The following is a 24,655-nucleotide window of genomic DNA, read 5'->3' on the forward strand; positions in this document are numbered from 1 at the left end:
CTAGCTGACAATGCCCTCATCTCGTGAATTAATTTTAAAATAATGTATAAGTTTCCTTCTTCGTGTACTCAAAACATTTATTTCTGAAACCCAAGATCACTTATGTTTTGGCAACTATTCTCTCAAAATATCCTACTGGTCACAAAGACTTACGTGCATGAATTCCCCAGGCCTCTATGACCCTGCACTTTCTCTAGAAAGTAACTCTATATTGTCTCTCCCTGGACCTTCAGATGAAATGGAATTCTCTGCATTAGTATTCCATCTGCTACTTAGTTGCCCATACTGTGAGTCCATCTATATCCTGTTAAAGAAAATCAGAATCGTTCTAATTGCTTGCTACATCTCCAATATTGGTGTGGTCAACTAAAGTTATCAGCTATCTGCTCTGACTTCCATGTTGAAAATTCTTGATATCTAGCTTGTTCAGTGTGTTTGATAAGATAAAATATTGAATATTAATGAGGCAGATTGTGCCATTAATAATATGCTGTAATTCCCCTTACTAGCCAACAAGGCACTGCTTAGTGAGAAATTTGTATTTCTGCATTACTTTTCCTCATAATCTATTTTTCCTCTGCATTAATGTTTTTTGTTCATTCTTTGCTGTTTTCATATTCTATCCAAATTTCTTACATGCCACCAAACTTTATGCAACTCTCTGCATTCTCTTTAAGTCTGATACTGTCATTAATGTATTTAGTTCAACATGATGGTAGGAATTTTTCTTACTCATTAGGATGTATCTATTGTATGTATTCTGAAATATCCCCTTGAATGTCTATTACTGCATGTCTATTGACCTACCCTCTAACCTAATTTGTCAATTTGCTTTAGCCAGTTCTGCTCTCATGCCCTCATGGTTGCTCTTACTTAAATTTAGAATAATGGTGCTTAGATTCACTCATTTCTCCCTCAAACTGACTATAAAATTCAATCACTACCTTAGGATGCCTTCACTGTAGGATATTAATTAATCCCATCATGTCGCATAATACCAGGTCCAGTATAGCTTGCTCTCTGGTCGGCTCAAGATTGTGCTGTTCTAAAGCTAAAACTCTCCTGAATGTGGCTGATGAACTTATCATCCAGGCTATCTATCCCCATCTGATCTTTTCAGTCAGTACCTCCTCCAAAGGAAGATCACAGATACCAGCCTTCAGCCAGTTCAGTTCATTCAATGCAATGTCAAAAAAGGGTTGGAAACTTCAAAGACTGTGGGCCCTGCCAACATTATGGCAATAGTGCTGAAGATGTGTGCCTTAGAACGTGCTGTGCCTTGACCAAGCCATTTAAGCACAGCTATGACATGAAGCTTCTACCCAGCAATGTGGAAACTTGCCCAAATATGTCCGGTACACAAAAAGCTGGGCAAATCCCAATTGAGCCGACTTTCGATCATCGGTTACATAATGGAAGTGGTCATCAATAGTGCTATCATGTTGCGTTTGCAAAGGGGCAAGCTGCTCAATGACACTCAGTTTGGGTTCCACCAGGACTGCTCAGCTCCGAACCTCACTGCAGCCTTTGTCCAAAATGGACAAAAGAGCTGAATTGCAGAGGTGAGATGAGAGTGACAGCTCTTAACATCAAGGCTGCATTCGATCAAGTGTGGCATTAAGGAACTCAGTGTTAATGGAAAGCTCTCCACTCGTTGGAGTCATAGGTCTTGGAAAAGCACAGCAGGTCAGACAGCATCCAAGGAGCAGGAAAATCAATGTTTCGGGTAAAAGCCCTTCATCAGGAATGAGGATGGGAGTCTCTGAGGTGGAGAGATAAATGAGAGGGGGTGGGGCTAGGGGGCAGAGGGTAATGGTGATAGGTCAGAAAGGAGGGTGGAGAGAATAGATGGGAAGGAAGATTGAGAGGTGGGATAGGTCATGAGAATGATGCTGAGCTGGAAGATTGGAACTGGGGTAAGGTGGGGGAAGGAGATGAGGAAACTGGTGAAATCCACATTGATGCCCTGGGGTTGAAGGGTTCCGAGGAAGAAGATGAGGCGCTCTGCCTCCAGGCTTTTGCTGGTAAGGGAGGTGGCCCAGGACCTGCATATCCTCGGCAGAGTGGGAGGGAGAGTTGAAATATTCGGCCACGGGGCAGTGGGGTTGATTGGTGCGGGTGTCCCGGAGATGTTCTCTGAAACGCTCTGCAAGTAGGTGGCCAGTCTCCCCAATGTAGAGGAGACCACATTGGGAGCAACGGTTACAATAAATGACATGTGTGGAAGTGCAGGTGAAGTTTCGTTGGATGTGGAAGGCTCCTTTGGGGCCTTGGATGGAGGTGAGGGGGTGGAGGTGTGGACGCACGTTTTGCTATTCTTGCGGTGGCAGGGGAGGGTTCCAGGAGGGGAGGGTGGGTTGTTAGGGGGGGCGTGGACCTGACCAGGTAGTCACAGAGGGAACGGTCTTTACTGAAAGCAGATAGGGGTGGGGAGGGAAATATATCCCTGGTGGTGTCGGCGGATGATGTAATGCATTTGGAGGGTGGTGGGATGGAAGGTGAGGACTGGGGGGCGGTTCTGTCTTTGTTGCGGTTGGAGGAGTGGGGTTCAAGGGCGGACATGTGGGAAGTGGATGAGATGCGTTGGAGGACATCAACAACCACATGGGAGGGGAAATTACGGTCTTTAAAGAAGGATGTCATCTGGTGTCTTCTGTGGTGGAACTGGTCCCTCTGGGAGCAGATGTGGGGGAGACGGAGGAATTGGGATTACGGGATAGCATTTTTACAGGAAGCAGGATGGGAAAAGGAATAATCCAGGTAGCTGTGAGAGTCGGTGGGTTTGTAGACAATGTCAGTGTTGAGTCGGTCATCATTGATGGAGATGGAGAGGTCCAGGAAGGGGAGGGAGGTGACAGAGTTGGTCAAGGTGAATTTAAGGTCGGGGTGGAATGTGTTGGTGAAGTTGACAAACTGTTCAACCTCCTTGCGGGAGCACGAGATGGCACCGATGCAGTCATCAATGTAGCGGAGGAAAAGATAGGAAGTGGTGCCGGTGTAACTACGGGAGATGGGCTGTTCTACGTAGCCGCCAAAGAGACAGGCATAACTGGGGCCCATGCGGGTGCCCATGGCTACCCGTTTCGTCTGGAGGAAGTGGGAGGATTTGAAGGAGAAATTATTGAGGGCGAGGACTAGTTCAGCCATATAAATGAGAGTGCAGTGGAAGAGTACTGGTGGGGACGCCAGGAGATGAAGAAACAGAGGGTTTGGAGGCCCTGATCATTGTGGATGGAGATGTATAGGGACTGGATGTCCATGGTGAAGATGAAGCGTTGGGGGGCTGGGGAAACAGAGGAGGTGGAGGGTGTGTGGTGTTGCGAACGTATGTGGGGAGTTCCTGGACTAGGGGGGATAGGACAGTATTCAGGTAGATGGAGATGAATTTGGTGGGGCAGGAGCAGACTGGGATGATGGATTGGCCGAGATAGTCAGGCTTGTGGATCTTGGGTAGGAGGTAGAATTGGGTGGTGCAGGGTTCCCAAACTATGTGGTTGCATGCTGTGGGTGGGAGATCTCCTGAGGTGATGAGATTGTGTATGGTCTGGGAGATGATGGTTTGGTGATGGGGGGGGGGGGGGGGGAGCTAAGGTCATGGTCGAGGGGGAGTTAGGAGGAGGTGTCTTCAACTGGGGGCCTGGCTTCAACAGTTTAGAGGTCAGTGCGCCAAACTACCACTGCACCCCCTTTATCCGCTGGTTTGATAGTGAGGTTGGGATTGGAGCAGAGGGAGTGGAGGGCTGTGCATTGTGTGGGTGAGAGGTTGGAGTGGGGGAGGGGTATAGACAGGTTGAGGTGATCAATGTCTTGGCAGCAGTTGGAAATGAAGTAATCAAGGGCGGGTAACAGACCGGCACGGGGTGTCCAGGTGGATGGGGTGTGTTGGAGGTGGGTGAAGGGGTCCTCAGAAGGTGGACAGGGAGCCTTGATTGAAAAAGTAAGCTCAGAGGCAGAGGCAGCGGAAGAAGTGTTCGACGTCACAATGCATATTGAATTCATTGATTCATGGATGGATAGTTAGGGCTAAGGAAGATGGCTGTGGTTGTTGGAGGTCAGCCATTTCAGTCACAGGACTATCTCAGCAGGAGTTACTCAGGGACGTAGTCATGGCACGACTACCTTCAGCTACTACATCATTGACCTTCCCTCATCTTAAGGTCAGAGGTGGGGATGTCGCCAATGATTGCACAATGTTCAGCACCACTCGCAACTCCTCAGATACTGAAGAGTGAACATCGATATGCAGCAGGATCTGGACCACATCAAGGATTGGGTTGATAAGTTGGGGTAACATTTGCATGAAATAAATGCCAAGCAGTGATCATCTCCAACAAGAGAAAACCTGTCTATAGTTCCTTGACATTAAACTGAATCTCCTTCTATCAACATCCTGGAGATGCCATTGACCAGAAACTGAATTATTCTAACCATCTAAATACTGTGGCTACAAGACCAGGTCAGATGTTAAGGAGGCTGCAGCCAATAACTCACCTCCTGAATCCTTAAAACTTGTCCACTGTCCACAAGGCACAAGTGAAGAGTGCGATGGAGTATTCCCACTTGTACTCAAGAAACTTGACACTATCCAGGACAGGTCACCTCTCCCTCCCCCATTGAAGCTCAGTCACAGCAGTGAGTCCTATCTACAAGATGCACTGTAGAAATTCACCAAGTCTCCTTAGACAGCACCTTCCAAACCCACGATCACTCCCATCTAGAAGGTCAAGGGTGGCAGACACAAGGGAACGCCACCGCCTGCAAGTTCCCTTCTGAGCCACTCACTATCCTGACTTGGAAATATTGTGCCCGTTGCTTCAGTATCGCTGAGTCAAAATCCTGGAATTGCATTCTGAGCACTGTTAACAGGGCATTTGGGCCACAGTGGTTCAAGAAGGCACAACCTTCACAAGGGAAACTGGGGATGGATAATAAATGCTGGTTCAGCCAGCGAAACCCACTACCCTCAAATTAACTTGAACTTGGTTAACTTTCTGGTTAGCGATCGTTTTAGTTTCCTTTGTGCTCTATACGGCTGTCGGACTGGATCAATGTCCTGGGATTCCCTTCTTCCACTACACCTCAAGAACTACCGCAGTATAAGAATGCAGCAATATTGCCTTCTCCCGGTCTACTAGTAATGGCCTAGCCAGTGACGTCTACACTCGGTGAACGAATAAAACAAATCGATACCCTTTAATAATTTTTAAACTGTTTTGATGGTAACAGTCTATTATCATTTAATCCAACCATAGTGGTCATCTATTTGATCAAGCATCACTGTATATTTTTAAATGCCACGAAAGGTCAGTGGTTGCATTGCACTGGCATTTGTACATCCTTTCACATCATCAGAGACCATACAGAGCATGGCTTGATTCTTAGAACTCTCTTATAATAATAGTCAACAGGTAGCTCTTGGCCTTCGCTGTGAGACTGTTAGTGTAACCAACATTTCCTGCAAAAGGTTTTCAAATGCACATTGTGTAACAGCGTTTCTGGGTCAATGGTCTGGAATAACGATATTTTGGTGTTAATATGTGATCTCTGTGTCTGATGCTGCAAAATGGGCTGAATGATTAGCAAATGAAACTTTGCAAAGAACTGCTTCAACTAATATTTGAAATGTTTTTAAAACGTTAAAATTCAGGCATTAATCAAATCACAATTTATCATTGGTTAGGCCACTTTTTGAATACTGTATTCAGTTCTGGCCTCCCTGCTACAGGAAAGAAGTCATGAAACCTGAAAGGGTTCAGAAAAGATTTACATGGATGTGACTGAGACTGGAGGCTTTGAGCTATACGGAGAGGCTGAACAATTTGGGGCTGTTTTCCCTGGAGTGTAGAGGATGAGGGGTGACCTTATAGAGGTTTATAAAATCATGAGGGGCATGGATAAGGTGAATAGACAAGGTGATTTTTTTCCCCAGTATAGGGGAGCCCAGAACTAGAGGGCTTAGGTTTAGGGTGAGAGGGGAAAGATTTAAAAGGGACCTCAGTGGCAACTTTTTCACGCAGAGTATGGTGTGTGTGTGGAATGAGCTGCCAGAGGAAGTTGTGGAGGCTGGTAAAATGACTACATTTAAAAGGCATCTGGATGCATATATGAATAGGAAGGGTTTAGAGACTTATGCGCTAAATGACGAGATTAATTTACTCGGATATCGGGTCAGCAAGGACAGGTTGGACCAAAGGGTATGTTTCTGTGCTGTACATCTCTTTGATTCTAAATGTTTCTGACCTCCCATTTCGTGAACCATGTCACTAGGAAATGCAATTGGTGCTACACTGCCCAATGTAGCGTCTTGGGCACACATCCTTGTGTCAGGTGCCATCTTGCAAGGGCACCAGCACATGCAGGTAGTGTGCACCGGAGGTGGCCAGAGTAGGCAGATCATGGTAGCTAACTTAAGGTACCATGCTGATTTGATGCCAGCTGATATTTTCAACCTGGATGCTCCAATAAGTGCCCTCTCTTGACTGTTGCTGGGCACGTGTTGGAAGGATAGCCCTTCAACACCATTTAAAACAGAGCACCATCCACAGGTTAATTATTGTTTGGTTTTGTCTGGCTGTTTCTGAGTTTCCAAGCCTTTTTGTTCAAGACTGTGACAATTACACTCATCCAGTGTAAGTGCTCCAGCTTCATCACTGGGTGTGTGGAGGTTTGGAAAGTTATGGTCACTGCCTTCATGGTTTTCGCCACCACTTCCCTCATCGTCTCTGGATGCATCCTGTCCAGACTTGGAAAACGAGTAACTTTTAACTCTAGCCACCTTACCCTTATGTCTTTTACCTTCCAAGCATTTGAAAGGCACACTCGACATGGACAGTGGAAGAACACCAAGAAATGGTGGTGCTAAAAAATAGGCCATCACTTGATTTCACACTCAAAGAAATCAGCTGAATGAACAAAAGAATAGAAGTTTAAATATGTCATTTGCTGCTTTGAAGTTGCTTCAGCATTGCAACAAGATCATGGTGAAACAGCAGGGAAACTGTAGCCAATTTTTCCAGTGCTATCTCTTTATTTCGACTGAGCATGTTGTAGATGGTACTACAGAGATTGGACCTGAATGTGCTGCTAGTCTGGGCAGCTGTGACTTGGAACAAGGCCACAAGACAAGAATTGTCACTCTCCTAGAGCACCTTTCATGTCAGGAAACAACTGGTTTGTTCAGAAGCCTTGAGGTTACCAAGAATTCTTTCAGCATCCACCATACATTATGCTGGTGGGTGGTTCCTTCATGCTGCTTACCCTGTGTTCAGCTGTGACAGGTTAACGGAGAGTGTATGACAGATGGCAGAGTTCCATAATGACATGGTGGTCTCAGTCTAACCTTGTTTATTAATTAATCAACCTATTCAGCATACCGCCAGCAGACCTTAAATGTGGAAGAACACTTTTATCAATATGAAGTCTGCTCGGATCCCCTGCAGAGCTGTATGTTTATGTGTGTGCTTGTGTCTGGGAATGAATTTCTCCATTTATCTTTGTGTGAGTCTGTTTCTGTGTCAGTATTTGTCTGTGTGTGTTTCTGTGTGTGTGTGTTTCTAGATTGATCTGTGTGTGTCTGTTTCCCTGTGTGTCTGTGGCAGGATGCGTGTGTGTGCAGATTTCTGTGTATTCATGTGTGTGTGTGTGTATCTGCACACGTCTCTGTGTATATCTGTGAGAGTGTGTGTGTGTCAGTGTGTATTTATGTGTGTGGGTTGATGTGTGTCTGTACGTGTGTATGTGTGTGTCAGTATGTATCTCTATGTCAATGTGTAATCATGGTGGTCCCTAAATGGTATCTCTAACATTGAAACAATGGGTGTTACTGAGTCCCCATTGATGTATTCTGCATCTCCTACTTCCTAATCAGTGACCAACCCATGCCATCGGGTTGTCTCGAGTTCCATTTTCATTTTTGATGCTCATTTGTGTGGATTTTATCACATGAAGTCAGGCTGTTTGTATTGACAACATCCACAGTCAACAACAATGCCGTATTTAAATGGTACAGTTTTTGGAATGAAGCAAAATACAACCCTGAGCCACACATTAGGTCAGCTGATCGAAAGTTTGGCAGAAGAAATAGATGAAAAGAAGGAGAGAGAGAGAGTTGGAGATGATTGGAGAGGAAATTTCAGAGTGTTGGGTGGAGGGAGATGGAGTGATTAAAATCAGTGATTTTCAAGAAGTCTGAGTTGGAGAAGCAACGATGTTCATTTTCACAGGAACTTTCTTCCTTCCTGTTATGTTAACTGATGCTCTACAACAACCACACAAGAGTAGTCATACAAAGGGACAAAACTTATCAAAATTAGTGGCGAAGAGCATTTATTGCATAGCAGCATTAGCAGCAAAATAATACAGCGGCAATTAAGCAAGTCTCACATTTTTCGGCAGGTTGCTGGATTTTGCTTCTGTGAATGTCCCTTTTGCTTTTTGTCTTTCAGTTAGCATGCCATGCACACCCACACAGCAGAGCTGGTCAAGTATCACAGCGTTTGCTTATCGGCAAGATCATTTGAGGCATGAAATCGCTGTGCTCCTCAGAGATAACTGTGAAGCAGCAATGAAACGCAGCTCATGGGCAACTTCAAAATGATTTGCACGGCTTCAGACAGAGCTATGCAAGCTGGTTAATTGACATCTTCTTCCTAGGCAGTCCCTCAGAATTGAAAGTGACCCGTTTTTGCTCTGATTCAATAGGTTCTGAATTCAATGCACCATTTTGCAGCCTCTGCCACATGCAGAGCAGTTGGTGCTCACAGGCCCGCGTGAATGAGGTACATGGAGGTCTGCACACATCACAAGTGTTCTTGTGTTCTTCAGTGACTACACACCCAGTAGAGCAGTTGCCTTGGGAATCTGGTGTCTCGGCAAACAAGTGACAATGAAACTGGTTTGGAGTGATTCATGTCCTGGTCGCTGGGACGGTTGCTTTAGGAAAGGTGGTACTGTGGCCTTCACTGTTCTTGCCAACAGGATTTGGAAGACTTTGCAAAGAAACTGCTGGTGCTCTGAGGTGCCTGCCATGGATTGTCCAAGTCTCCAGTTAATTGAATGAGTACCATTACCTTGGTCTCAGGTTTGAGGTCCTGGTCCTCAAATGCTCTCATATTCAGTCAAAAAAGAGCTGAGTCAGCAATGATGAATTTCATTGTCTGTGTCTGCTTCATCGAGACGAGGTAAAGGAAAATGGTTCACATCTTTCAGGATCTCACAACTATTGATCTTACTCACCAAAGTTGTGATGTTGGACCTTGGTTTTCTGGCTGTTTTAATGAAAACCCCATTTTTTCATCTGCTTTGGAGAAGGAGTTAACAACAAGCCAGGGTGCAGTTTCATGAAGTGCACACATGAATATGGGCTATGTGGTGTTGAACCAATGTTTGATTTGAATCTATTTAGAACTGATGTTCACTGTGAAGGGACCATTGCCTTCAGCAGATCTTGAGCTTCAAACTCCACTTTCTTCTCCATTCTCTTCAGTTTCTGAGAGGTGTTGGTGGTCTCAATTAAATCTGCCATGTCTAATTTTGAAGAGCCACACCGAAATGAACACTTAGCATTGCAGATACAGCCTGCTGGTAGTGCTCAAGAGCAAAAGCATGGACAGAGAGACCTCAACGCCATGTACCCCATCATACTCAGAACCTTTCCAAACTGTGTCTAAGTTGCATAGGCATTCATTGATTCCCAACATCATGTCCAACTCATGCGTAAAAGTGTAACTTAAGATTATGTGAAGTCTTGTTGCAAAGGTGTGTAGATCAAAGAGGAGGAAGGCATCTGTTCCATATAAGGGAGGGATCTCTTGGTGCGAGTGAAGTACAGTATGTGTTTACCATCATGAGCAGGAAAGGATCAAGTTAGTTTAAGGATTGTGCAGTCTTGACTGTGGACAACTCAGTGTTACTCCTTATCAAGATTGGTGAAAAAGTGCCTATTTTAAGTGAGAAACACTATTTTTCAAAGCTTTCCACTCTTTCCCACAACATTCTCTTCACGCTTATTGTGCCTTGACTACTTGACCAGTTCCAGTCTGTTACAAAACATATCATTCTGGGCAGCTTCATCTTCTGAGTAGCAGAATGGCAGAATCTTTAAGGAGTAACCTATTTTGATAAGCTTCAACGCAACTTAAGGTGCCACACATATGACTTTTGAAGACCACATTGAAGGACACTGATGTGTAATCACAGACACGGACTATTGTTAGTAGTACTCCTTCCTTTTGTAAATTAAGGGGGTACCATCATGCATTTTGCATTAACACACCACTTCCATCAGATTTGAGGAATCTACCATTTACATTCTATACCAACTGTCACAAGAGCTGAAACCACTAGAGCTTGATGCTATAGTCAAGCACATTGACTGATCACGATGGATATCAAATCTAGTCTTTGCACAATCCACAAATAGGGAACATTGACTATGGACAATCTTAAGATGGTCAACAAAATGATCATTCCAGAGAAGTATCCAGTCCCCACAATCCAAGAACTTTCAGGATGACTTGGTAGACTTCACAAAGTTTAACATGGGTTGGAGTTACATTCAGATACCACTGTTGCATGGCACAGTAAGCTCAAAGGACTGAGTGGTCAACTCATTCCCTGTTTGTACCCTTGTGCCTGTCAGACAAAGGCTGATGCTCCTCCAGTGCTACCTTCTGGATCCCTAAATCCACCCCACTTGAAGACAAACCCTTCTGGTCCTGATCACAGACCCAAATCGGAATATTTTCACCTGATGGGTGTGACTCCCTGTTGGAGCTAATGCATTGCAGCAGCTAAAGCTGAATCCAGCAAATGGGCTGAATTGTAATTCCACAAGTTGAAAACTTTCACTGCAGGTGTACATCCTGTGGATTACACTGATGTTTGACTAGCTCTCACAAATTACGACTGCAACAATTTACAAGGATGTTGCCAGGGTTGGAGGGTTTGAGCTACAGGGAGAGTTTGAATAGACTGGGACTGTTTTCCCTGGAGCGTTGAAGGCTAAGGAGTGACCTTATGGAGGTTTGCAAAATCATGAGGGGCAGGTTTAGGACAAGTAGACAAGGTCTTTTCTCTAGGATGGGGGAGTCCAGAACTAGAGGGCATAGGTTTAGGCTAAGAGGGGAACAATTTAAAAGGAACCTAAGAGGCAACTTTTTCATGCAGAAGGTGGCGCATGTATGGAATAAGCTGCCAGAGGAAGTGTCGGAGGCTGGTACAATGATAACATTTAAAAGGCATCTGGATGGGTGCATGAATAGGAAGGGTTTAGAGGGATATGGGCCAAGTGCTGGCAAATGGAACTAGTTGAGGTTGGGATATCTGGCCGGTATGGACAGGTTGGATCAAAGGGTCTGTCTCTGTGCTGCATATCTCTGTGATTCTTTGACTCTATAATGTTTGGGCAAGATGCCAGTCAGTGCACCGAGGCCATAGAACCACAGCAAAGCAAAATACAGTGCCTTCAGTTAAGAAAAAGTTCACTTTATAACATTAAGGGTGCCACAATGGTTAGCACTGATACCTCAAAGCTTTGGGTGACTGTCTGTATGGAGTTTGCACGTACTCTGTGTCAGTGTGGGTTTCCTCCCGATGCTCCGGTTTCCTCCCATAGTCTAAAGATGTGCAGGTTAGGTGGATTGGCCATGCTAAATTGCCCCATAGTGACCAGGGATGTGTAGGTTGGGTGGATTAGCCATGGGAAATGTGGCATTGGTTTGGGTGGGATGCGGTTTTGGAAGGTCAGTACAGACTCGAATGGATGAATGGTCTCTTTCTGCACTGTGGCGATTTTATGATTCTAAGGAAGTGAGACTTTCAATAGAAAAGGAAGTCAAGGCTTCTGCAAAAGCAGGACTGGAGGGGTACCATAGGTGATAGTATGATGTGGCCACCTGCTGCTTTTATTAAGCTTAATGGTGGTTCGGTGGCACACTTACATGCATGGAATGAATCAAGCATGTTACCTGAACATGGCACCAGACCGATATTTAGGCTAGGCTTGAACAAAGGATCACAAATACTATACCGGAAAGCAGGAAGCACTCACTAGTATCTATGTTTGTGAACATTGGCAAATTAAACTTCAAGGTAGAAAGTTTACTCTCTGCACTAGTCATCAAGTACTGGTCACATCAGGAGCTGATTGTCAACCTCTACACATCTACAGACAGTCGGATACTCTTCATTCAGTATAACTGTGAAGTTGAGTAGCTCACAGATTCTTGTAGCTGAATCAATCAAGCAGAAATATGTCTTCAGATTTATAATTCTCAGCCTTGTCCTTTGTATCTCAAACATTATTTCTGAGTTTAGAAAAACAGGCAGGCTGTATTGTGAGTGAAAAAGTGTGGCACTGGAAAAACATTGCAAGTCAGGCAGCATCCAAGGAGCAGGAGAGTTGAATGTTTCGGGCATAAGCCCTACTGTGCAATGTACAAATGTTTGTTGTTTAGATAGTCATAGAGTCATGCAGCATGGAAACAGACCCTTCAGCGCAATGTATCCATGTTCCCAAACTAAACTAGTCCCATCTGCCTGCACCTGGCCCATATCCTCCCAACCTTTCCTATTCATATACTTATCCAAATGTATTTTAAATGTTGTAACTGCACCTGCATCCACCGCTTTCTCTGCCAGTTCATTCCACACACGAACAACTCTGTGTAAAAAAAAGCTCTCCCTCTTGTCCTTTTCAAAGTTTCCTCCTCTCCTTAAAAATATGCCTCTAGTTTTGAACTCCCCCCAACTGAGGGAAAAAGACTCTTGCTATTCAATATATCCATGCCCCACATGATTTTATTAGCCTCTATAAGGTCACCCCTCAATCTCCAGTGAAGAAAGGCCCTGCCTAGCCAGCCTGTCTTTGTAAGTCAAACCATCCAAGCTTGGCAACATCCTGGTTAATCTTTTCTGAATGCTCTCCAATTTAATAATATTCTTCTTATGGCAGAGCTACCAGAACCGGACACAGTACTTCAGAAGAAATTTCACCAATATCCTGCACAACTTCAACATGACGCCCCAACTCCTATACTCAAAGGTCTGAGCAATGAAGGCAAGCACGCTAAACACATTCTTTACCGCCCTGTCCAACTGTGGTGATGCAAATTCCAAAGAATTATTTACCTGAGCCCCTAACTTTCTCTGTTCTACAACACTATCCAGAGTCGAGAGTGTGGTGCTGGAAAAGCACAGCAGATCAGGCAGCATCTGGGGAGCAGGAGACTCAACGTTTCGAGCAAAAGCCCTTCATCAGGAATGAAGGCAGGGAGCCTCCAGGGTGGAGAGATCAATGGGAGGGGGTAGGGCTAGGGGGAAGGTAGTTGAGAGTGCGATAGGTGGATGGAGGTGGGGGTGAAGGTGATAGGTCGGAGGGGAGGGTGGAGCGGGTAGGTGGGGAAGGAAGATGCACAGATGGGGCAAATCATGGGGGCGTTGCCAAGTTGGAAGTTTGGATCTGGGATATGATGAGGGGAGGGGAAATGAGGAAACTGATTTCCTCATAACCCCTGATACGGATTCTCCTGGTTCTCAAACTGTCAAGTAAAACAAATAGCGCCTCAGAATTAGAGGAGGCTTAGGGTCATAATATTCCTTAACTAAAACCATCAACTCTTCAAAGGTTCTCATATCTGGTGCCTCAGGGAAGGTTAGGCTCCTAATAACTGAAAAGGCTATGAGTCCACAAACTGTCAGAAGAATTACTTGCTGCTTTTCATCTGCCCCAATGTCATTTACCTGGAAAAAGTAGTGCATTCTTTCCACATACTGGATCCAGTCTTCAACGGCAAGATCAAACTGGTCAAGCTTCTAAAATAGGGGCATGATGCCAGAAATGCTTACCTTCAACTCAAAGACATTTCTTCAGGAGAGTGTTTTTTTCTTCTTATCGCCACTAAAATAACTCCATAGAGGCTGGTATCCACTCACTAAGTCATCATTTATTTCCATGTGTAGAGTCATTGACACTGATCTAGCTCCTTTAGATCCAACTCTCAGAGTGAATAGTATGTCTGACCCTCCTGTTTATATCTGTCAGCCAGGGCTCCCTCATGGGACCAAGTTAACAGCCCCAATCAGGGAACTCATATTCTATGAGGTCCACCTGGCTGACTCACTACAGTGGGATTTAAGCTTCATGTTCCCTACAACATTTGTCTGGCCTCTGTATTAGCAGGCCAGTTAAATTAGCAGCACCTTTTCCAAAAATGCAGCATATTTTGAACTGAGCAGAACGATGACATTTTGAAATTATTTTGGTCAACTATTTATCTTTAAAATCATAATATTTCACTGGCGGAAATAACTGACTGCTCCTCTGTTGCTCTTTTAAGTGAGTGGAGCCTGTAACCCACTGACTAGCTGCTGCCTGAATTAGCAACATGGTTGCAGCTCTGCTCACATTCAGGTAAAGGAAATGAAGAATACTCGCAGATGAGCTTCCTGTTTCTCACCATTTACACTGAAGGGACAGTGTCAATGAAGGTTGCCCTGTCAGCCCGGCCGGAGAGTTCAGACCTCCGCCACATGAAAAAGAAGCCATTGATCTTGCCTGGGTGGAGTTGTGAAGCTGTTTCATCTCATGCAGGAACCCCATTGCCTGCTCAGGGAGCCAGCTCCACTCATGGGACTGGACGGAATTGATCCTCTCGACTGCTCCTACTGGAGGAGCAGCTACCAGCGGGCACGGCAAGAAGTAGGGGAAGACCTTGCATTTCTGTAGCACCTCTGCACATCCCGAAATGCTTTGCAGGTCATGAATTTTAGCCAGTCAAATGACATTGGAAACACAGCAGCTAATGCTTGGGGGTGGCACAGTGGCTCAGCGGTTAGCACTGCTACCTCATGGTGCCAAGGGCCCCAGTTCAATTCACATCTTAGGTGACTGTCTGTGTGGAGTTTACACATTCTCCGCTTGTCTGTGTGGGTATCCAGTGGGTGCTCCGGTTTCCTCCCGCAGTCCAAAGATGTGCAGGTTAGGTGAATTGGCCATGAGAGGTTGCTCATGGTGTTATTTGAACACCTCTGGGACACCCGCGCCAACCAACCCAACCGCCCCGTGGCTGAACATTTTAACTCCCCCTCCCACTCCGCAAAGGACATGCAGGTCCTTGGCCTAGTCTATCGCCAGACCATGGCAACACGACGCCTGGAGGAAGAGCGACTCATCTTCCGCCTAGGAATCCTCCAACCACAAGAGATGAATGCAGATTTCTCCAGCTTCCTCATTTCCCCTCCCCCCACCTTTTCTCAGTCCCAACCCTCAGACTCAGCACCGCCTTCTTGACCTGCAATCTTCTTCCCGACCTCTCCGCCCCCACCCCCTCTCCGGCCTATCACCCTCACCTTAACCTCCTTCCACCTATCGCATTCCCAACGCCCCTCCCCCAAGTCCCTCTACCTTTTACCTTAGCCTGCTTGGCACACCCTCCTCATTCCTGAAGAAGGGCTTATGCCCAAAATGTCGATTCTCCTTCTCCTTTGATGCTGCCTGACCTGCTGCGCTTTTCCAGCAACACATTTTTAAGCTCTGATCCCCATCATCTGCAGTCCTCACTTTCTCCTGTTAGGTGCATTAGTCAGGGGTAAATATAGGGTAGGAGAATGGGTCTGGGTGATGACTCATCGGAAGGCCGGTGTAGACTTGTAGGGCCAAATGGCTGTATGAAATCTAATCTAAAACAAACATGTGCACTGCAACATTTCTGAAGCATGTACTTCTAACCATGTGAGAAAAGTGATAATAGCTATGGTTTTAGTAACAAAAACAAAAACAGAAATTGCTGGGAAAACTCAACAGGTCTGGCAGTATGGTCTGCTTTTAGTAACACTGGTTCAGGGATTGACTTTGGTCAGCACTTCCCTGCTCCTCTTCAATGTATTCCCTGTGGGCTATTTTAACCCCTGCTCACACAGTTAGATCCCACATTCCAACAATGCAATCTATACCAGTCCCAAACTCTCTCAGGGTGTTTTACATTAGATTAGATTCCCCTACATGTGGAAACAGGCCCTCCGGCCCAACAAATCCACACCAACCCTCTGAAGCGTGACCCATCCAGACCCATTTCCCTCTGACTAATGCACCTAACATTATGGGCAATTTAGCAGGCCAATTCATCTGACCTGCACATATTTGGACTGTGGGAGGAAACCGACATAGACACAGGGAGAAGTGCAAACTCCACACAGACAGGCACCCGAGGCTGGGATCAAACCCGGGGCCCTAGTGTTGTGAGGCAGCAGTGCTAACTCACTGAGCGACCATGCTGTCCCAAATGTTAATCGAGCAGAATATTACCTTCCTTGCTAGCTTGGATACATGCACTGTCCACAAGAGAAACAAATGAGAAAATCCATGATATAAAGAGAGTAAATACCACTTGCCCAGACTTTATTCTATGATTTGCCTTTCTTTTGTGAAATGTAACTTTGCACTTTGCTTGACCCTTTTTGGTTTGCAGAAGTAGAATGTAAATGTATTAATTTTGTGGTGGAATGTACAGTAGTAATCAAACCACAGCAATAGAGAGTAAGTGGTTCCATAACCATACAGATGAAGCAAGCTCCATGATATCAGCTCTGGGTCAAAGTGCACTGCTTCATGATGATCTCTCAAATGAGTGATTGTTCTGGGGAGCTTTGCATAATTCAAACATTTAGAAGTTTTCTAGTGATATCTGTGTGCTGGCACTAATCTGCATTCTGCATTGACCGTATTATATATGCTGTGTAGTTAGATATGTGAGGTATATCAGCTTTGCTGAGAGTGAGTGACAAATCATTGTTTTCTGTTCTTCAGAATGTTATCTGCATTCCTTTAAACTGGACTGAAATTATGTATCAATTGTGCTTCAATCTGTACCTGGTCCTTATTGAGCTACCTCTACCCTCCTGCTCCCTGCACTCATGGTTCAACCTCCTGTTATCTATCACTAATGTGCAGCCTTCTCCTGTGTCCTGTCCTACTCACTAACTAATTTGTTGCTGATCTCCACCCTATTTGGCAGCCATCATTTTTCCAGATCTGAATCTGGCATAAGTGTTCTGGGGATGACTTGGTGAGGTACACGTTTAGTTAGCTTGGGTCTGTAGTGATTGAAATGAAGTCAGCCAGGTGGACTTCACAGAATATGAGAGCTGGCTTTGAGACAGCTGGATCAGTGTCAAGGATTTTCCACCTGTAAATGACAGGTGACTTGGTGATAGGATACCAGCCTCTCTGGAGTTATTTCAGTGGCAACGAGAGACAAAATATGCTCCTGAGATGGGGTAAGCATTTCTGGCATCATGCTTTTATTTGGAAAGCTTGATTCATTTGATCCTGCTGTCAAAGATTGGGCCCAGAATGTGGAAAGAATATGTTATGTTTTCCAGGCAAACGACTTTGGGGCAGATGAAAATCAACGTGTAATTCTCCAGACAGCTAGTGGACCTGCAGCTTTTTCAGTTATCAGGAGCCTAACATTTCCTGGGGCACCAGATATGAAAATCTTTCAAGAGTGGACAGATTTAGTTAAGAAACATTATGACCCCAAGCCTCCTCTAATTCTGAGACACTAACTTGGAAGTTCCAGGGCCAAAGGAATCTGTGTTGGGATATTTGGTGAGGTTAAGATGACTGACAAAGGAATGTGTCTTTGGTTTAACCCTCATTGAGATGCTGAGTGAACATTTGGTTTATGGGATTAATGATATAACTATGCAAAAGCGCCTACCGGCTGAAGTCCAACTGGACTTCGAACAGGCACTACAACTGGCTTTGTCATTAGCAAATATGGCAAGTGGAGAATATGAGTTAGAGGGTATTTCGATAGGAGTGGACACCCTCACCAGGCCGAATGAGCTTGGAGAATATCACTTGAGTGAAGGCAAGTGCACACCCTCACTCAGGACATACCCTGAACAGAGGGGCTTTATGTCAGCCCACAGCAAAACCCTTAAGCAAAGCCAAGCCTTGGCCAAACAGTTACAATTTTCTTTAGGATCTGGGCTGGCAGGCCATTGTAGTTGCTGTCGGTATACAGACTCAAGACAGCAAAAGAGTCTCTCAAGGCCTGAATTAGGTAAAAGAGCTCATAGGCTGTTCTCCATGAGAGTGCACACCCTGGAAAGCCTCTGTGCTAAAAACTTGTTGATATACAACTTGCTGTCTAAATTTGCTTTATTTTAAACCTGTGAAGTTTGTTTGTACATTATGTTATATATAAAATATAAACACAAGTTATTATTGTAAATTTGATCATTCAGACTGACATGCCATTATAACAGTTGCTGAGCTAATAGCTATATTGATTCCTGGCTTCTGCCAGATAAGTTCCATTTTATTTAAACCTTTCAATATTCCTTGTAGATTCCTCTGAGCTCTCTTGTTCTGGACTTAATCAACTCTCAGATTGAAAGTTTGCCCAACAAAATGCCCTCTTTCGTTACCTTTCTATATGTCTCAAGAAGAGCTGTTACCCTCCACTCTCCTTCATCCCCATTTCTCACCGTTAATTCTGACGACCATCCTCACATGATTAACTTGTACTCTGTGGCCTCAGGCAATGGATCTTTATTGGAAAATGCTCATGAAGCCTGGGGGATAGAATTTCCTGGGCCTCATGCTTTGGACTGGGGGATGAGACAAAACATAAAAATTGCAGATCTTCACCTCCTGCTGCTGCCTAGCTTGTTGTCTTCTTCCAGCCTCCTGCCTGTCTATTTTGGATTGGGGGAATGCTGGAGGAATGGATGAGACATGATCCAGAATCTTCAATGCTTTGGCTCCTATGCCTCACGTGACTCAGTCAATGTCAAAATCAGAGGCTACTCTGTATGGTCACATTTGTACATGGCATGTACCTAACTGTCACTTCAGCACTACCATGGGTTAATTGCCTATCTAATTTGAAATCACCTCAGAAGTCAGGACAGACATTCACCATGAGCCCACTGGCTAATCTCCAACACAACTCACTATTCTAGTCACTTCCTGTCACTGATTGTTCTCTTAGCTGAAACCCGGCAAGACCTAGACCCTGTGCTCTGGTTGACCACTGAGCTGAGCTTCAAACCCCATATCCTGTCCATCAACAAGAGTTCTGATGTCCACAGCCCACTGTGGGCAAGCATCCTATTCAGAGAATCAGAGCTCACCCTGGACCAGCCTGTCTTATCCATGATGTACAGTAAGTTTGCTAGGGCCACCATTATCTCAAAACTGTACCCTCCCCCACCAATTGCCACCGGTGGATGAGCCAAAAAATGCCAAAAAAAATTATCGAGGCCAATTCATTATAAAAAAAACTCCCTGAAGTTCTGTGGTAGCTGACATCACTAGTCATTGCTAGCTCGCCTACCTTCTTTCACAGAAACATCTTCCGTTTGCAGGAACCCACACCAGCTGAAGGCTTGCACTGATGATCTATATTTGCTGCACATTTGAGTGTCCTGTTCCAGGCTGTTCACTTTCTGTCAAACATACTCTGGGCCACCTAACTAATTACGTTTTCATGTTTTGTACTAAAGTTTCCCATTAGTGCCAAATGTTCTGAAAAGAATCCTAAAGAGGCAATCATGACTTCTCACAATCTTCTCTTCTCCTTTGAGTTAAGCCCCAGCCTGTGCTGAAAGCTCTGGTGTCAGGTCTCGTTCCGAAGTTCCTGCCCAACTGCACCACAGCCTCACTATTTCCCACCATATGAGGGGACCGAAACTGTCTTCTGGATATCCCTATAATCTAACCATATTTCACCTGTATTTCAGGCCTTATAATTAACTGATCTGATTTGTCCTCAGGACCCCTTGGAGATCTTGATCAGTCACTTGAAGACCAAAGGTAAAAACCAGCAACCCTTGAATGAACTTGAATTGAGGGACAGTCAGCACAACATGCTAAATATTCTCATGTCAGACATTACTCTCTCTCTGGTTTCAGATTAGTCACCTACAGGTTTAGTTTTTTATGATGGGGGTGTGGAGGGAATTACAGCAAGGGGGAAGACACAGGCAATGCACTTTGTAGTAACCTCCCACCACCACTTCATACAAGTATACATATGCACCATCTCGCAGTATAGCAACGCCCCCGTTTGATTTAACTAAAACAGAAATTGTACTGCCACATTATGACTATACCTTTATAATCAGACTTGTAATCACCATAAATGAGTAAGACATTTAAGATTAAGTAAGATAAGTTAAAAGTTCAGGGGAGTGATACCTTGTGGTGCTATTCATTACTGTGAGGAGTTACTGAAAAAGAATCTCCCCATTTCTATTTAGTTTTGTTACTCAATAACATCATTAATCAATAATTCAATGTGGTTGGCTCCAATTAAAACTCCATTTGTGATGAAGGGTTTTTGCCCGAAACATTGATTTTCTTGCTCTTCGGATGCTGCCTGACCTGCTGCGCTTTTCCAGCACCACTCTGATCTAAACTCCAATTAAAAGGCATCTCTCATGCCACGTTCCGTTTATTTTCCAATCTATAAGGGGCTAGATGCCTCCAGAGTTCCACTACCACAGATATTGTGATGTGAATCACTCCAATACAGAGTCTGGGTGTAAAACAGGGGCTTGCTTTTCACTTCTCAAATGGAGTTGAGCCTCCACAGAGATCAGTGTCCTGTTACCAAATTTATTTACATATGGGGAATCCTTGACACTGATCCAGCCCCCTCTGAGCCAACTCTCAGAGTGAACGAAATGACTGACACTCCTGTCCCTATCTGTCAACCAGGGCTCAGATTTAAAATCAGAGTGGACTCTTCGAGGGGAGGTACCACCAGTGGGTGTATCTGCTAGTGGGAGGTGCCTCAACGATTCCATATTTACTACTTTGTCCCCCAGATGGTATTCCAACTTGTAATTGTCTCCACTTGGAATGAGAGCCCACTGCTGAAGTTACAGCCTTGTCCTCTGTGATTTTTGCCTAGCAGGGGTTTGAGGTCTGGTACTATTACAAGTTTATATCCGTAAAGGTATTATCGGAATATTTTCACACCAAAGATCACCACCAAATCTTCCTTCTCTAGATTGACATAATTGCACTCTGTATCAGCCAAAGTCTGTGAGGCATGTGCTATTGGGCATTCCTCTCCACTGGGTCATCTGTTAGCTGACACTACCCCAATACAGCGCAGGGTGGCATGACGGGGATCATGGTGTGCCAACCCTTACACGACGATAGCTGCTTCTCCACTTCCCTAAAGGCTACTTCTTGGCTACAAGACCCTTTACAAGGCTGACCCTTTTTCAATAGCAGATATAAAGGGGCCAGGATAGACGCCGGGTTATGTAAGAACCTTTCATAATAATTTGCCAACTCAAGGAAAGATTCAAGCTCCAATATAGATAGAGGAACCAGGGCAACTTTGATCGCTATCACTTTATCTTCCAATGGGTGTAACCACATCTTGTCAACTCTGTAGCCCAAGTAAGTCAATTGGGTGCCTGGAACAGATGGTTTCCCATTCTAAAGTGTACACCCGCTTGCGATAATGTCTAAGGTTCATTTCCAAGTTCTCTAAGTTCTCCTTATTGGTCTTCCCTGTTATTAATACATCATCTAGATAAACGGTAACCTAGGGTAGATCTTGTAAAATGTTCTCCACGATCTGCTGAAAAGTGGCACAGACCGATACCCCAAAAGGCAGTTGTGTATGTTGGTAGGAACCCTTAAGGGTATTAATTGGAACAGAGTTCTGGGAATCCTCATCTAACTGCAAAGGTAGGCAGGTGTGGCTCATGTTTAGCTTCATGAAGGACACCCCCTCTGCTAGCTTTGTGTAGAAATCCTCTATGTGAGAGATTGGGTATTTAACTAGATGTGAAAAGTGGCTTACCGTTCGTATAAAATCCCCACAAGAGCGAACTGATCTGTCAGGCTTCACAATCACTATGACTGGTGCTGCCCATTGTGCAAACTGAATTGGTTTGATGATTCCTTTGATTTCCAGCCTTCTGATTTCTGCCTCTGCTTACGTTCTTAATGGTGAAAGAACTTTGAGGTTTGATTGCCTGTGTGTTGTGATGATCATCATCAAAGATGAATCTACTCGACGCCATCATATTGCAGGTAAAATGCTTCTCTTTCTCAGCGTGTACGAAGCCAACTCGCCAGCAAGCTAGTCAGAAGTAGACAGGACAAGAAAGATTCTCTCACTCTGTATGCCGCCAACTAACCACTGTCTAAAGGACATTGGATGTAAGGAATCAACTAATCTGCAAAAGGCAAGAATCTCTAGATCCCCTGCTCAACTGTCATCATTCTACCATCTACTCTTTACAAACCTCCCAGAAGGACTGATTTAGATATCTTTAATAGAGTCATGGAGTCATTCAGCATGGAAACAGACCCTTTGGTCCAACCAGTCCATGTCGAACATAATCCCAAACTAAACTAGTCCCACCTGCCTGCTCCTGGCCCATATCTCTTCAAATCTTTTCTAATCATGTATCTATCCAAACATCTTTTAAACATTGTAATTGTATCTGAATCCACCACTTCCTCAGGAAGTTCATTTCACATGTGAACCACCCTCTGTGTAAAAAAAAATTGCCACTCATGTCTTTTTTGAATCTCTCTCCTCTCACTGTAAAAGGGTGCCTCCTAGTCTTAAAATCCCCATCCTAGGGAAAAGACAACTACCATTAACTCTATCTATAGCCCTCATTATTTTATAAACTTGTATCAGATCACCCCTCAACCTCCTACACTCCAGTGAAAAAAATCCCAGCCTCTCCAACCTTTCTTTAAAACTGGAATCCTCCATATCCAATACATTCTGGTAAATCTCTTCTGAACCTACTCCAGATTAATTATATCCTTCTTATTACTGGATGACCAGAACTGGACACAGTACTCCAGAACAGACCTCATCAATATCCTCATGCAACCTCAACATGACTTCCAACTCCTATACTCAAAGGACTGAGCAATGAAGGTAAGCGTGCCAAATACCTTTTTAACCATCCTGTCTATATGTGACACAAATATCAAAGAATGATGTACCTGCACCCCAGGTCCCTCTGTTCTACAACACTACCCAAGGCCCTACCATTAATTGTATAAGCCCTACCCTTGTTTGTTGTACCAAAATGCAATACCTCACGTTTATCCAGATTGAAATCCATCTGCTATTTTTCAGCTCATTGACTCATTTGATCAAGATCCCTTTGTAATCTTAGAAAACCTTCTTCACTGTCTACTATGCCATCAATTTTGGTGCCATCTACAAACTTACTAACCACACCTTCTATATTCTCATCCAAACCATTTATATAAATGACAAACAATAGAGGACCCAGAACTGATCCCAGTGGAACACCGCTGGTCACAGGCCTCCAGTCCAAAAAGAAACCCTCCTGCTGTTAAGCCAAGTTTGTATCCAGTTGGCCATCTCACCCTGAATCCTGGGAGACCTGGCTTTAAGAATTAGGCTACCATGTGAAACCTTGTCAAAGGCTTTACTAAAATCCAAATAAACAATGTCCATTGCACTCCCATTATCAAACGTTTTGGTAACTTCCTCAATCAGGTTTGTGAGACACATGCTGACTATCCCTAATCAAATTTTTACCCCCCAAAATGTCTATAAATCTTATATTTTATAATCACCCTCAACAAAATGTTACGAGGGGTACATCAGGCTCCAAGCAATCGATTGTGATCGGGAATTCTCCAGTCAGAGTCACCTAGCTGACATTTCTCAGTGGACAGTGAGAAATCAGAATGGTGTGTTGCCTCCCTGGTGCCAGGATCAAGGATATCTCAGAGAGAATGCAGAATGTTCTCAAAGGGTAGAGGGATCAGCAGGAGGTTGTTGTTCACATTGGAACTAACGACATAAGAAAGAAAAAGGATGAGATTCTGAAGGGAGAATATAGAACATTAGACAGGAATTTAAAAAGGAGATCCTCGAGGGTAGTAATATCTGGATTATTCCCGGTGCTATGAGCTAGTGAGGGTAGGAATAGGAGGATAGAGCAGATGAATGCGTGGCTGAGGACTTGACGCAGGGGAGAAAGATTCACATTTTTGGATCAGTGGAATCTCTTCTGGGGTAAAAGTGACCTGTGTAAGACGGATGGACTGCACCGGAATTGGAAGAGGACTAACATACTGGCAGGGAGATTTTCTTGAGCTGCTCGGGAGAATTTAAACTAGTAAGGTGGGGGTGGGTTGGTGTTGGGTGAGGGAGAGGGAAGTGGGGAAGTGGGGAAGTGGGGAAGAGGGGAGGAGGGGAGGAGGATGGGGGGGCCAGTGGGGGGGATAGTGTGGAGTGGGGGGGGGACCGTGGTTAGGACCCAGGGAGATAGTGAGGAAAGATCAGTCTGAGACTGGTACAGTTGAGAAAAGGAGCAAGTCAAACAATCAAGGCAGGCAGGAACAAAGCAGAGAACGAGGTAAGTTAAACTACATAAAGACAGTAGGAGCATATACATAAGAGGGAAATCAGGAGGGCATTAAGGGGACATGAGATAGCTTTGGAAAATTGGGTTAAGGAGAATACAAAGGGATTTTATAAATACATTAAGGACAAAATGGTAACTAGGGAAAGAATAGGATCCCTCAAAGATCAGCAAGGCAGTGTATGTGTGAAATTGCAGGAGATGGGGGGAGATATTAAGCAAGTATTTTAACGACATGGAGTAAACTCTC

This window comes from Chiloscyllium plagiosum, unplaced genomic scaffold, assembly GCF_037043375.1.
Source record: "Chiloscyllium plagiosum isolate Xiang-an unplaced genomic scaffold, Cpla_swu_hap1 HiC_scaffold_9, whole genome shotgun sequence".
In the NCBI taxonomy this organism is placed as follows: Eukaryota; Metazoa; Chordata; class Chondrichthyes; order Orectolobiformes; family Hemiscylliidae; genus Chiloscyllium; species Chiloscyllium plagiosum.